The sequence below is a fragment of the Tamandua tetradactyla genome, chromosome 7, assembly GCF_023851605.1.
Source record: "Tamandua tetradactyla isolate mTamTet1 chromosome 7, mTamTet1.pri, whole genome shotgun sequence".
Classification (NCBI taxonomy): Eukaryota; Metazoa; Chordata; class Mammalia; order Pilosa; family Myrmecophagidae; genus Tamandua; species Tamandua tetradactyla.
In genome coordinates this window covers 108,457,923-108,471,056 of record NC_135333.1, presented here as the reverse complement: position 1 = coordinate 108,471,056, position 13,134 = coordinate 108,457,923, and the positions used below count along the sequence as shown (strand labels likewise).

The 13,134-nt window shown below is 38.3% G+C and overlaps 1 protein-coding gene across 10 annotated transcripts in view; it reads right to left on the bottom strand.

Moving 5' to 3' along the window:
* Positions 1-11,227, bottom strand: part of C7H12orf54 (chromosome 7 C12orf54 homolog) — a 370,404-nt gene extending 359,177 nt beyond the window's left edge. For 4 of the 10 annotated variants that reach the window (XM_077170719.1, XM_077170721.1, XM_077170718.1 and 1 more), the window contains exon 1: positions 11,074-11,227. The gene's annotated coding sequence lies outside the window, so the exon portion shown is untranslated. The remainder of the gene's footprint in view (positions 1-11,073) is intronic. The other 6 variants (XM_077170712.1, XM_077170711.1, XM_077170713.1 and 3 more) reach the window with 2 other exon arrangements.
* Between the last annotated feature and the right edge of the window lie 1,907 nt (positions 11,228-13,134).

Below are 13,134 nucleotides of genomic sequence, written 5' to 3'. Positions count from 1 at the left end.
AATTATTATTATGACAGTGATATTTAGAATCTCCTCTCCTTTGCCTATTTTTTAGACTTTGTCATGGTAAATCTTGGCCTTTGGAAATATGAATTGGTCCCTTTATTGCTGTCATTTATACTTTAATAGTGTTGATGTAATAAATCCAGTTGTCTTTTCTTCAGTAGAAATGGTTTTAAAAATTCATTACGATTCCAGTTTGGGATTTTAAGACTTAGGGGTATATCTGTAACTTGGTTATTTTTTCAGGTAGTGTTAGGTTAATTACTCAGAATGGTAAATCTTCAGTGGCAAAGTTTTAGTAAGAAATATGGCTAGAGGATTAGTCTCAGTTTAAGATGCAGTGTTCAAAGACTTTAAATGCATGTTTACAAAGTTATCTGATACGGCCTTGTAGGAGAAGGTCCAGCATAAAAAATCTCACAGCTTATGTTTAGTAAATGAAGAAAGCTTGAGAGGAAGTAGAAGGTTGAAGAACAAGTAACTTAGTGAAAAACTTCAAAACCCAGGTCAGAGTTTTTCTGTTTGAAAATAATATAGTCTTGGGCCCAGTGTCCACAAAGTATTTTTCAAATGATATTTTAAAAATTATAATTATTAAAATAGAGTCCCTTAGATATTTTAGTAGGAAAAATAATAACCATAAAGTCCTAGACTTTCTTCTTACTCAAAAAGTTTATTTTAAAAGTTTTTAAGTTTGTTAAATTAAGTAATATCCTACTCCAAAAACAAAAATATACTTGTCTGTGTCACAAAGGAAAATATTGGCAAAAGTAGTGAGAGTTTCATTATAACTTTGCTTAATGCCTCTCACTTTGATTTAATTTATGGTATAAATTTCAGGCATTTGTGGGGGGAAAACAATTTGATTTCTCCCCATTCTGGCATGGTGCAAGGAGTTAGTCTTTATGCCAGGATCTTAGAGTGATAGATAGTTGCATATTATAAGTTCCAGCATAATGCCAAAATGCAGTAAAATATTCCATCTACAAGTTATAATTTTAGTGATTATGAAACTTGACCCTTTGGTTTTCTATAATGTTAAAACCTCTAAATAGGTGTTAGTTTCTCTAGAGTAGTGTTTACTTTTCCTGTTAAAAACAAAACAAAACATTTACTTTATCACTCTTGCCTGCCTTTCATTGTATACTAGATTTCATTGTCACTCATGCTCCTTGGGTTTCTTATTGGTTTATTCAGAAGCCTTGGAAAGCTGTCATTGATAGTTTCATGCTTATACCAGAGAATTAAATCCAATCCTAAATATTTGGTATTTTAAAAATACTTCTACTTACAAAGGATTGTTGAAGATCAGTCACAGTATTTGAAAATAAACTCTAGTCTTTCCTTAGCTATATTATACTTTTTGTAGAGGCCGAGGTACCCTTGCAAAACATTTTTGTAAGCATGAATGCTTGCATTTGGTCCAGGAGCAATACATTTTAGAATGGTTAGAATTATTGGTAGCTTACTTCAAAGCAAAGGAAAAAAATAACTGAATATGAGTTTGCTGTCTTTAAACAATTTGTGAAAATATGGTGTGAAGGTAGTCTTCATTTTCCTGTATGTTAAATACTATACAGAACTATCATTAATGCCTTTTTAAAAACCTTAAAAATTGCCTGAAAAATTGACATTAAGTACCCCAAACAACAAAATGTCCTTAGAATATTAAACTTTGGTTCTTTGTGCATATGTAATTAATTTTCTTTTTAAATATAAAATTTTGCCTTTGGTACAACTAACAAAACAAGAATCATCTTTCATATTTGATCCTTTCATAAAGGAAAAGAGAACAAAGTCTCAAGCTATACATGTTACAGAATATTTATGAGCTCTACTTGTGAAGAAGTAAAAATTTAATAATTCCATTTTAGAGTATATTATCTTGAGTATATGTTTCAGTACAAACTTTATATCAGTCAGCAAGACCCATGTATAAAAAATTACTTAATTCCTAAGTTATCTAACTTTATTATTCCACTTAAAATAAAGCAATTAAGCTACCACTTCAGGGTAAATTAGTCAATGAAAAGCCTGCTTCTGATTTAACAGCCTTGGGAAGTAGGACCAGTGCAGAAAGAGGTGGAAAGGGAACAAAAACTACTCTGAAGATTAAACTCTAATCAGATGATACAGTACTACAAGAACACAAAGCTTGCTTGATGAGGTGATGCCTAATATGAAACTCAATCCCAATGGGTTTACCCAAGAGAAAAAGCAAATCAAAGTTAAGATTCCAGCAGCAGTAAGGATAAATGAGGGAATGCCTGGACTCTGACAGTATACTAGCTTTTAGAAGGGCAGGGAAATACTGAGAGGGATGACTAGCAATTATTCTGTCTTCCCTCTATTAGAGAATATCTACAGAGGCAGAATTCTATTTCTTTGTTTATTTTTTAAAAAACTGGCATTCCAAAGTTATTATTTGCTCTTTATTCCTAATTCTATTGGGGAAAATAATCACTTAAATGGGGACCTTAGTTATACAAACAGCCCTCTCGTAAGGGTCTATTTAACAAAGGCAAATTTGAATAAAGCCTATGGGGCCTCCTGGTGGTAAAGAACAGTGAATCGAGTCCCTATTAAGGTCAATGTTTGAGGGTCATTATTGACTGGAGATGATAGTTAATGAGGTCCTTTAGTAAGAAAGGACACTAAAAGGGAGGGAGGTTTGGCTAAATTAGCAATGACAGATCTTGGCTAAAGCAGAGGGTCTCACAAAGAAGTGGCCAGCTTCAGCCCAACATATGACTGAAGTTCGAAGCAATTTACAACTAACCCCACCCTACTTTTAACCCAGCTACTCTGATTACAAGATCATGCTTTGGAAACAATGGTTACTTACAGGAACGTATGTAATGGAGAACAACCAAGTGTGAAGCACCTCTGACTAAGTGTTATCACTAAAGAAATGGACCAGCAAAAGACTGCAGCAATGAACAGTAACAGCAATGGACTATTTGGAATCCCCTATTTTCAACAATAACATTTTATGAAGCAAAGGAAGTAGCAACCACAAAAAACACCAGCTAGTATAGTCATCGTACTCTCTAGTTTCTCTCTGAAAGGTGTTTAAAAGTAAGGCTGGTACTTGTATTGAATAGACCCCTACCCTTTAATTTTATATTGCAAGGGCAGTTAAGAAAGATATAACTAACTTCCTCTCAATTTTGGTAGATTGGAACTCAAATGATTAATTTGGAATTCAAAAATATGATCCTATTTACACCCCCAAATCAGTGAAGTAGATCACAATGGAAATACTTCTTTGACAAGGTAACCTAATAAAAGTCCTCCTTTCCATTTTAAATGCATGATATTAAAAAGAAATCAATTCAGGAGTGCACAGGTGGTTCAGCGATAGAGTGCTCGCCTTGTATGTGGGAGTTCGATTCCCAGACCATGCACCCAAAAAAAATAAAAGAAATCAATTCAGTCACTTCAAGTAAAAGACAAGAGGAAAAGCCATTTATATTAGCCCTAATTCCTTCATCCGAAATAGAGTGGCTTTTTGAACAACTGTAACTAAGAGATCTGAGTCTAATTCCCAGGTATTAAATGTTCTACAGATAGTGGAGGAAACATAAGTCCATGTCTCCTTTGATACCTTCCTTTTCTCAATTTCCTTTGTAAGAGCAATACCCTAATGTAGAAAAGAAAACCCTGTCATACCACAAACCTGAAAAATGCAGAAAAATCCCTCTGAATACCCCAGACTTTAAGTTTATATGAATTCAAAAGAAATAAAACCACACAGAGGACAAATGAGTCCAACTTCCACTATTCTCAGCCCTGAGAGGAAACCTAAATGTAGCCTGCAATTTCAGTTTGCTCCAGTATGGAAATAGTCCAGTCTCCCGGCTGAAGCAAGGGAGAAATTCCTTAAAGCTGGGTGAAGCCTTGAATGCAACCAATTCCTCCCATGAAAGGTCTATCTGGACTTCCAAATTCCATCCTAGCTTTACTGCTCCTTCTACCTTTTTGTCCTTTTACCATACTAGCAGTAGTTTCTGCAACAGTTGTCAGCTTTTCTGGAAGAAAGCTGTTAGGTGCTGAGGAAAGCGTCTAAATCTAGGTTTCTCTATGCTTTTACACTATATTTACATGAGTCTCCTAGGTTAAGTATCTATCTAATCATCCTGATCTAGCTGGTTGCTGAAAGTCACCTCTAAAAATTCTGCCCTAGATGAAAGTCCCCAGTAAGGAACCTGTTAGGCCTGGAGGACAGGACCCCTTCCCCCAAGGATGTAATCTACCCCTGCAAATAGTTCAGAAAGCTTCTCTCACCCCAACCCACACCAACTCATCTTCTTCACCCTCCATCAGCTGCCCTCCTGTGATAGCCTTTCATTCTGGACCTCCACCCTCCAGGAGATGCATTCTTGTGGTGAACTCCCCTTATTCACCATCCACCCTCCCGCATTTACAACCCTGCTTGCCTAAGGCAGCGCTTAAATTTTAAACTTTACGAATGAAAAGCTACCAACTCCTAACTAAGCCCCCTATTTCTAAAAATCAGAAATACAGACCTGCTTAACCCTTGCCCCCAACTCCTTAATTAATCCCAAACCACAAAATCCCTACCCTCTGCCACCTCAGGGAAGCCATTTCTCTCTCTCTTGAAATGTTGCCCAGGCAGTTCCATTTCTCCCTGACAGAAAGCCTTTGCCTAAATTCCTTTGCTCCCAACTCATTCCTGTTGAGTTTGCCGAGTTTGTCTTTCAGAACTCATCTAGGACAGTGACATAGAAAGGTGCTCCCTCCTCATTATATAATTCTAAACTGGGGGTGGGGGGGGTGGGGGGGAGGTGGAAGTTCCCCTTTCTCTTCTCACTGTCCAAGATTCTAATGAATCCAGGTGAAAGTCAAAATTTTGGAAGGGTGGTAGTGGAGCAAAATTCTTCTTGGAATATGACAATATAATCTCATCTCTGACAACCTCCCATTCCCAATACCATGGCCATTAATATGGGGAAAAATACCCTGCCCAACGACCATTCCCTCAAAATGTCACTTCAAGATAGAAAACTTGGGTATGTTATAACATAAAACAGGTAGGCTCCTATCTTCAGAGTCTATTACAAAGAAAACAACCATATTCTTACTGGCAATTCTCTGTGCTGTATTGGGAAATATAAGTAGAACTGATATTGAGGACTCTTAAACTCTCACATTACAGCAGAATCCTTGGGCAACATGTGACAAGGCTATCATATAGTCAGAGGAAAAATTAGAAATACCTAGAGTTACAGCAGATAGACCTTTAAAAGTCTTAGAGGGAAAAAAAACTTGAATCCCCCAAAATAGGAGAAACACAGAAGTAGAATTACTTCTTCAGGCAACAATTTTTTAGGTAAAGGAAAGAATCAACAAATAGCTAGGAGCACTTTACATGTCATTTCACAATATATGGTTGAGAGAGAGCTCTCTTCAACCTCAATGTATTTATCACTAACTAAAAAGATGGTCTAGAAACATCCCTCTATAGACATCTGAGTTGGAGATGAGTTTCTTAAACTGTCTAATAAATTTTAGGATCAGGATATGCTGCATTCATGAAACAAACATATATATGAAGAATTTGGCTTTGGCAAGAAGGGAAATACACAGGATGAAGGGTAAGTGAAAAGAGAGAAAGATAAAAGGTAATACCTTCCCAAGGACTCATCTTACATTTTTGTAGAACATGAATATTAAACTATAACAGTGCACTTTAATTAGTTTTATATTACTGATCCGTAACTAAACTAAACCACTGTGTTGCTTCAGAAAAGCATATAGTGCCTCCATTGAATGTAACAAAGGCAATATGTCAAAGCTAAATGTAATGGATGGAGGTGGCCTAAGGGTACATCAACTGAGAAATGGAAGAGGGAACTGTGGTGTACACACACAATAGACTCTTGAGCAGCTGCAAGAAGGAATGACATTGTGAGGCATGCAACAAAATGTATGAACTTTGAGGACAGTAGGTTGAGTGAAATAAGCCAGAATCAAAAAGGCAAATATTATAACACCTCACTAATATGGATTAACTATAACATGCAAACTCTGAGAACTGAATTCAAGAGTTTAGGTTATCAGGGGAAGGTCTATTGTAAAGATTTCTAGATTGTAAGCTCTTACAGAAGCCACATCTATTTTGGAGTTGTAGCTGTTATTTCTAAATTCTGCAATACTGAGCTTTTGTGTATACCCTGGTCAGTCCCTGGAACTCGAGGTATTTGTGAGATACCTGAGACTCAGAACTAGAGTTCCTCAGCTACAAAAATCAGCATTACCCTTTACAGCAACTGTTAAAAACACTGAAAAAGTGATCAGACTTTAGAGACATGAATTAATCTGATCTGGGTAGGACTAAGGTAAATCAGACTAAAGGATAAAGGATAATATTGACAGTATTTTAAAATGTCAACTTCTGTATGAGATCAAAGGAAGAGATGTTTATTTGGTACAAAATTTATAGTTTTCAGTAGCACACTCTAATTTTATTTGTATGGTCAGCTTATTCGAACACCATAATTACATGGAATCTTGAATAGGGAGTGAGATCTTGGTTTGTACAGATTGGTGTGATGCCCCAATACATCCCGGAGTAATCTGAGCAGAAGATTAAAATGTATTTGCAAGTCCCCTTTAGGGACTGAGAGAAAAGGTAGAAATATTCAACTTTCTCACCTGGGGAAGATCTGATATTCTCACAAGCACTGGGGACTAACAATTTGATGGGCCAGGCACTCAATCTTGGTGCCTGCCCTTACAAAACTTATTCCTGCAGAGAAGAAGCTAAGCCTACTTATGATTATGCCTAAGAGTCACTACCTTAAGTCTAAGGTCTTCCAGAACCTCCTTTTTCCTCAGATGTAGCCTCTCTTTCTGAGCCAACTCTACAAGTGAACTCATCGCCCTTCCCTCTACATCGGACATAAATCTCCCTGGCAATATGGGACAAAAATCCTGGGATAAGCCTGACCCTGACAATGTGGGAGTGAGAAAAGAGGGAAGAGAAAATGAAACAAAATAAAGCTTCAATGGCTGAGAGATTTCACAGAGTCGAGAGGTCACTCTGAGGGTCATTTTTATGTAGTATATAGATATCCTTCTTCAGTTTTCAGTGTATTGGAGTAACTAGAGGGACATACCAGAAACTGTTCAACTGTAATCCAATAACCTTCATTCTTGAAGATGACTGAATAGTTAGAGCTTTTAAGGTGTGTTCATGTGATTGTGAAAACCTTGTGACTGACACTCCCTTTACCCAGTGTATGGACAAATGAATAATATAAAAAAAAAGACAAAATAAATAAACAATGGGGGGATGGTGGGAATGGGATGTTTTGGGTATTCTTTTTATTTTTATTTTATTTTTATTCTTATTTTTATTTGGGGGGGATAATGAAAATGTTCAAAAATCAATTGTGATGATGAATGCAGAGCTGTATGCTGGTACTGTGACCACTAATTGTACACTTTGGATGATTAGATAGTAATATATATTAATAAAATAAACAGTATGTGCTCAAAAAAAAGCATACAGGCTGGACAGTCACTAAATACAGTCCACCTCCCTATGATAATATCATCCCACCCAAAGGAAAATTCATAATGATCTATAAATAAAATACACAGCACATTTAATAGATACCTTTACAATTATATGTGAAGATGTACACCAGGATTCCACGACCTCTACTGAGGAATTTGTTCTAGTTTGCAAGCTGCTGGAATGCAATATGCCAGAAACTGAACCGCTTTTAAGGGCAATTTATTAAATTGCAAATTTACAGTTCTAAGGCTGTGAAAATGTCCAAATTAAAGCAAGGCTACAGAAATGTCCAATCTAAGGCATCCAGAGAAAGACACCTTGGTTCAAGAAGGCCGATGAGTTCAGAGTTTCTCTCTCAACTGTAAAGACACAAGGCGAACATGGTGATGTCTGCTGCCTTTCTCTCCTGGCTTCTTGTTTCATGAAGCTCCCCAGGGGGCATTTTCCTTCTTCATCTCCAAAGGTCTCTGGCTGCGTGGGCCCCCATGGCTCTTAAGCTTTTTCCAAATGGTCCCCTCGTAAAGGGCTCCAGTAAGCAACCCCACCTTGAATGGGTGGAAACACATCTCCATGGAAATCATCTAATCAAAAGTTACCACCCACAACTGGGTAGGTCATAGCTCCAAGGGAACAATCAAAAAGCTATCACCCAGCAATACTGAATGAGGATTAAAGGACATGGCTTTTGTGGGGTCCACAAGCGATTCAAACTGGCACAGCATCAAAAAGCTAAATTAAGGTGTGAAGGGTAGGAAGAAATATTAAAGCCCAGGTTTTAGAACCAGACAGACCTGGATTCAAATCCCAGCTCTGACACTTACCAACTCTAAAACAATGAACAAGTCTAAAATTGTTTCCTAATCTAGAAAATTGGAATCAAAAAGCCATGGAGCAAGAAGCTAAAACCAAGGAAACCCAGAAGAGAAGAGAGAGAGCAGCAGATGCCATCATCAAGGGTAAAGGATAATACTGACAGTATTTTAAAATGTCAACTTCTGTATGAGATCAAAGGAAGAGATGTTTATTTGGTGCAAAATTTATTATTTTCAGTAGCACACTCTAATTTCATTTGTATGGTCAGCTTATTTGAACACCATAATTACATGGAATCTTGACTAGGGAGTGAGATCTTGATTTGTACAGATTGGTGTGATGACCCAATACATCCCGGAGTGGGATGTATTGCCTCCATGTGGCAGAGGAGTCAAGGATTGGTGGCAACTGGTCTTCAGGAAAAAAACAGTATCCCTTGATGATGCCTTGATTTGGACATTTTCCTGATCACAAACTGTAAGCTAATAAATTCTTAAATTCTTTAAGCAGCCGAGGAAACTAAAACACATCCTGAAGTCATAAAAAGCTTTCCGAAAGCAAAGATAGTGACCAAAATGAGAAAAAGTGGTGACTAAAGCAGTAGTATATAAAAAGACCCTAGGAATCTGAATCATATACCAACCGCAAGTTGGCCACAAAACCTAACAGATAAAAGAGCTAACTTTGCAAAGCACATAAATTGCAAACACAGAATTTTACTAGTAATACATTATGCTAGATAAGCATTTATCTAATACAAACTGATAGCAAGTCTTAGAAACAAATCCTACAGCTTGCAACCCTTGCCCCCATCACCACAGCAGCAGCTCTGCCCCTCAACACCAAGACTCTTCAAAAACAAATGTGTTGGTCCAACAACTCAAGGGACTACTTCAATTTAAAATCAACCTAAAGTCTTCACTATGCTGAAACATTCAGCAAGTTTCTCCTCCTACACTGGATTCCTGTTGACCTTTCAGCTTCCATCTTCCATAGGAATAATGTTTCAAAAAAAATTTTAGAGGTGCTGACATTCTCTTTCTCTGCCATCCCCCTTCAATTTTTCCTTTTTTGATACTTAGGAAGATTCTCCTTCGTGGTTACTGTCCTACTTGCTCATATGCTGCCTCTTTCAACAATTCTGTACCAACGTCAAATCTAAAAGAACAAACAAAAATTACAGCCTATACTAACTTTTTAAAAAGCTATTTTTAAAACCAATGGGAAAATCCTCTAGGGCCTATCATGAAGCTTTAGGGAAGAGAAAAGTAGTTTAAACATTAGGGAAAAAATTGGATTCAGGATTAGTACACAAGGCCTCGATTACCCACAAGAGGGTAAAATCTCCTTTATATCATTTTAGAATCCTAAAACATGACTTCCCTAAAGATAGGGACCGGACTACGGATAATCAACTTTGCAAAGTGGCTAGTTTGATGAGTATTATTTTAGCACTTTACAAATTTTCAGATACAGCTTCTCCTTTCTCCTAATCCACTAGATGCTAATATAGCCATTCCTCATATGTTCCGCACCTGAATGGGTCTTTTTGCCAATATCAATTCTCCTCAACATCCCTAAGATTCATCAACCAAGTCTCTCTGTCATGTGCCAATAATAAGAGCAGTGCCCATAGCTGGACAAATTTGAAGAAGGCACTTAAGTCCTAAAAAATTGAAACAATGCTAAAGGAACTAATACAGACCTATCTGTAGCCCATGAACCTCAACAATTATTTTTCTTTTCAAATAATATTTATAACTTATTTTTCTGACTCATTAATACAGGTGCATTACATCGAATGTAGAAAATACAAAAAAGTGCTACAGCCAAAAGAAAATAAAGTGAATATTCATGCCTAAAGGAACAAAGGCCTTAAAATTGGAAGTATCTACTCTGAAGAAACACTGCAAGCCTTTTTCAAAAAGGGAAAATTGAGGTTAGGGCAAAAATCCCCAAATCAATTCAGACACCAAGGAGAGTAGCTTCTTAGGAGTCAGAAAAAAGTAGATTTTCAAAGCTTAAAAGGAAGGGTGGTAGGCTGGCCACGGTGGCTCAGTAGGCAGCGTTCTTGCCCACTGTGCTGGAGACCCGTGTTTGATTCTAGGTGTCTGCCCATGCAAAAAAAAAAGGAAAAGGAAGGGAGGGGGTGCAAGGGGTAGTTCAGCGGTAAAATTTTCACCAGCCATGTGGGAGACCCGAATTCAATTCCCAGACCATACGCTTTCCAAAAAACAAACAAAAAGAACCCAAAACAAACAAAAATTCAACAAATGGTGCTGCAATAATGGGATACTCACATGGGAAAATTATGAAATGTGACCCCACCACAAAGCATCCAAAAAAGAAGGGAAAATTCCCCCAATAAAAATGGAGGGGGCAACACTTCCCTTATTCATATTTATTCTGCCTTCCTCCTATTCACTTTACTTGCACTGACTGCTCAATGGGTCTCGTGCTGCCTCTTCTATTACTGGAGAACATTTATCTTCAGTAAACTTCCATTCCCAGGACTTAGAAAACCAAATCGTTTTCAAATACTCTTCATCCTTCCCACCTCCAGAAGTTTACAACAGGAAGGCCTAAGTGTGGACGTGGGAAAAAGTCCTGGCCTGGGAGTTGGAGGGGCCCAGATGGCTAGGGATTCCTAAATTAAAAGAACGGTCCATGGGGGTGGGAGGCTCTACATTAGAGAGCAGAGAAGAAATTACCAGCATTTTCTCAATCCCGCAGTTGCCTGGCCAAAACCGGAAGGTAACAGCGGGCCTCGACACTGCGGAAACCACACGCCCAATAGCAGCGCGGCCCAGTACGAAAAAAGTACGGTTGGAGCCTAAACGACAAACTCGAACTCGGCTCCCAGGAGTCTCCGCGCGTAGGGGAAGCGGCCTTTGGACAATGAGAGCAGCTGTTCCGGATGGGTCCCGCCTTCAGCCCCCGTCAGCCCCCCTCCCCCCTTCCCCCACCTCCGCGTCCCCGCCACCCCTCCCCTCCCTCTCCCGGGGGCAGGAGGGAGGCAGCTCCTTGGGGCCTAAATGGGAGATTTGGAACGATGATTTAATCCCAAAAGGAGACACGAAGCGAAAAAGAGAAATAACAGTGAAAGGGGAAAGCGTATATATTAGTGTAAGGTCAGAGAGCAAAAAGATATGGGTATATTGGTCAGAGAGCAAAAGGAACACAGAGAAGGGGGACTTCTGGGCCAAGTTGGGAGCAGGACCTTGCTGGCCCAGTAGGCGACTGAGGAGACCCTTGGAGGTTGAGGAGAAGTTGTTAAGCAAAGGACCAGGCTAGCAGAAAATAGGAAATAAGATGTTAAGTCAGAAAGAATGGCATGAGCTGAGACACAAGACATCTTTTCTCCAACAGAGAAAGCAGAGAGTTCTGAATAATTAGAGTGCCCATTCCTCCCCTGTGTCTACTTGCAAGTTTCCTTCACCTTCTGATGATCTTATAGCCTCTCTGTGTGATGCGCTTACAGTGGCCTTGAGCACACTAGCTTTCTTTTACTCCATTCCCCAGGCCCACCAGTAACTTTTTAGAAAGCCACATTATTAAAGTTATCTCCCAATATCACCTCTTTTTAAAATATGCCTTTTAAAAAGGTGTAAATGATTAATATTACAAGGTGCTTGTAAACGTAACTATTCTCAGGAGAATTTCAATTTTTGTTTTTGTCATGATGAGATCTAATTCTCAAACTTGGCTGTGCATCAGAATCACCTGGAGGGTTTGTTAAAATGTAGGTGGTGGGGAGGCTCTCCTGAAAATTACTAATTCAGTAAATTTAGGGCCGGACCTGAGAATTTGCATTTTTACCAAATTCCCAGTGGATGCTGTTGCTGCTGTTCTGGAAACAAGTTTTGAGAATTACAGGTCTAGCATATCTAAAATTTACTGGATTTCAGTTGCTGTGTTAAACAAGTGATTTACTTTACCTACAATTTTTATAAAAACAGATTGGGGTTAGTATTTCTATTTCACAGAGGAGGAAATCTGGCTGAGGATAACGACTGAGTTCACTCATTCTCGGAAAAGGCTAATGAAGTTCACAAAAAACATATCTCTTCTGTTAGGCCCTAAAAGGATTATGAAACAATTACTTGCCCTGAAATTGCTCCACCTTTGCTTCATAATTCTTATGTATCTCGTAGACCACATTATGTGGTAAATGTATTGATACCTACTACCTTCAGAAGTAAATTGTTCTCCTGGATAATCTCCTTCAGGGTCACCTTCCTCTGGTGAAGGGTCCCTCCAATTAGAGAGAACACGAATTATCACTGGGCTAACTTGATGGAACTTTAACTGTTCAATATGAATCCAGTAGAATAATTTGCCTTAGAAAATACCTTGGTTCCTGATATCAAGTGTAAACTGTTCCAAGTATTAAACAACAATATTCTCATTCACACTAAACAATTTCTCTTTTTCTTTTGTGTTTTGTTTTTTTGTTTTTCGTTTGGGTTTGTTTTATTTGTTTGTTTTCTTTTTTTAACAACCTTGCCTGCGTCTGATATTTAAATGGCTTAAAGGATGACTGTTACTTCTCTAACAGAGGGCATTCGGGTTGAGTTGCCATTTGCCACAAAACCTTGCACTATAGAAGGGTTAAGAACATGGGCTTTGGAGAGAGGCAATCCTTATTTGAATTCCAACCTTGCCACTCATTTGCTGTGTGACTAACCTCTCTCAGCTCCAGTTTCTTCTTCTATATGTGGTAATGATAGCACATTCCTGAGAGGGATGTTGTGAGCTATTATTTCCAAATC